The 2,305-nt window shown below is 46.4% G+C and overlaps 1 protein-coding gene across 1 annotated transcript in view; it reads left to right on the top strand.

Annotated features, from left to right (window-relative positions):
- The first annotated feature begins 2,001 nt into the window (after window positions 1-2,001).
- The window catches only part of tmem91 (transmembrane protein 91), a 15,537-nt gene continuing 15,233 nt past the window's right edge, over window positions 2,002-2,305 (top strand). The window contains exon 1 of the mRNA XM_035680675.1: window positions 2,002-2,169. The gene's annotated coding sequence lies outside the window, so the exon portion shown is untranslated. The remainder of the gene's footprint in view (window positions 2,170-2,305) is intronic.

The raw sequence follows: 2,305 nt of genomic DNA, 5'->3' as shown, positions 1-2,305 counted from the left end.
AAAGTGGTGGATCATTATGGCCTTTACAACAGCTAAATACTGTAGATCAGGGGTGTCCACCGGGTGCTTTTTCCCTGGATTTCTTGGTAAAATTTTAATAAAAAATGCATTCATTCATTCAGGTGCCCCAGAATTCTTACAGTAGTAATTTGTGGCCCTGTGTTTATCCTATGTACTATCATTGGCTGACACACTTTCTATTTTGTCTCAAGTAAAATGGTGTACATGTGAAATGGCATGTGAGTGCTGAGAAGGCGGATAGGGATATCTTTACAATGAAGTCACTGATATCTATGATGTGCCGTTAACCAGATTTACAAATCTTGCCGCTTGCATGTCAAAGTATTTCAAAATATCACGCTTGGAAGCTAAAAAAACACTGGAACCATTGTGAAATTGTGCAGCAGGTTTTGCAGGCTGTTTTGTGTATTCGTGGTGAAACATCGGAGGTAGAAAACATTGCTGTTGTGCTGTGTGATCAGTATCGGTCTGACATGAACAAAGCCATACATTGGTCTCACGCACAGGAAAGGAGGAGGAAAATAAAGACACGGAAAATAGAGTGATGGGGGGATGTGCTCAGACTAAAGGAGAGCGTATTGATCCTTGCTTCATGATTGACTGAGAGGCTGCCTGTCACTCTGGCAGCCAAAGACAAATGGAGCATCAGACGGGCAGCTTTGTGGCTGTGCTGACCAAGTGCAAAGAACCAAGCAACAAGAAAAACAAAAACAAAAAAAAAAACAGCCAAAAGGTTAAACCGTTTCTGGGGGAGGGGGATTCTAGCTAAGAGCAGTGCACCTCATTAAATACTCAGCGTAAGCCCTGTGGATTTCATTGATTGCTGGTGTCCAGCAATGCCTGAGCTTTATCCCGCCCAGCTTCCTCTGAAAGAGGCAAAATGAGCATGAGCCTGAAGCAGGGATGATTGTTTATGCATCTTGAGTCTATTTCTGACTGGAGATCTTAATGTGGGCTGGCCCGGGTGGCTAAAGTGGGTCATAGGGTGAAGCGGACATAAAAGGGCTGACACAAAGTGGAGTCATCCTTGCTGGGGGGCATCTCACTGCCTCGACTCGGGTATAGCACACACACACGCACACACAAAGCGACTGCATAACACCAACCCCCCTTTTTCTCCACCTCCCTCAGTTTTTGCTACCCCCACCTCTCTGTTTTGATTGCTGCCTTTGTCCATTTTTCTGTTGGCCTTGTGCAGCAGCATCAATGAGATTTTCATCTCCTACTTGCACCTTACTGCACACTGCGGATATTACATCTGCAGCTGGTCCAGAATCCTAAGATTCAGTCCACTGGCATCTCAATAAACACACACATTTGTGTCGTTAAGGCTAACCTTAACCCCCCCACTACTAACCCCAATCCTACTTCCAAACCCAATCCTGACCCATCTAATCTTCTTAGAGAAGTAAGAAAAGGCAAAATGTCCTCACTTTGCTTATGTGTGTTATTCATTCTATCCTCAGGAGGACCTTAGAGTAATTGAAATATAACACACAGATGCTCAGGCACTGCAACAACAGGCTTTAGGACCCAGCGTTCCCGCCATAATATGGTAGCAGAGCTGAGGAAAGGCAAAAGGAAGAGGGAGAGAGACAGAGGAGGCGGAGGAGGAGAGAGAGGAGAGGAGGAGAGCTGTATTTGGAAAGTCAGAGAAAAGCTGAGAGTGGGAGAAGAAAGTTGACATCGTGTAAAGATGTGCTGCAACCGCAGCGAGGATTAATGAAAGACCTTCTCCTGTCTGTGAGGAGGAGGAGAGAGAGCGAGCCGAGCAGGATGCGAGGGAGGCTGTGCAGGGGGAAGGGGTGTCTTTGACAAAGCATGCACATTACTGCTGCCAGGCTGCACAGGTGTGTTAGGCGCATCTGAGCGCATCCACAGCCGCATCAGCACAGCTCGACGGAGGGATGCCGTCAAGTTTGACTCATGCTCTGTAACACATCCCCTCTCTCACACAAACACGTGTAGGATAGGACACACACACACACTTTCTGCACATGCCCACGCTGAGAGCAAACCAGTGGATCGGTGTGTAACGGAATTCAGTGTTGTTGGATGGTTAAAACTGGGACACTGGATTCTCCCGTTTCTCCTCGGAGGACTGGTCCTGAGGACAGGACAGGACGGATCCGAGTTTCCAGCGTAAAGGTGAGACAATATTTAAAAGAGCAGATACGAAACCTTGAGCGGTAAGAACAAAAGAAATGTCTGAATTGTGGTATTTATGTAGGCTGGTGTGTTTCATTAGTTAATACTGGATTGCTATAAGAAATAACATGTTCCC

This window comes from Morone saxatilis, unplaced genomic scaffold, assembly GCF_004916995.1.
Source record: "Morone saxatilis isolate NCDOM2014 unplaced genomic scaffold, NCSU_SB_2.0 Contig8, whole genome shotgun sequence".
Taxonomy (NCBI): domain Eukaryota; kingdom Metazoa; phylum Chordata; class Actinopteri; family Moronidae; genus Morone; species Morone saxatilis.
The sequence above is the reverse complement of the archived record's forward strand: the minus strand, read 5'-3'. Positions and strand labels throughout refer to the sequence as shown.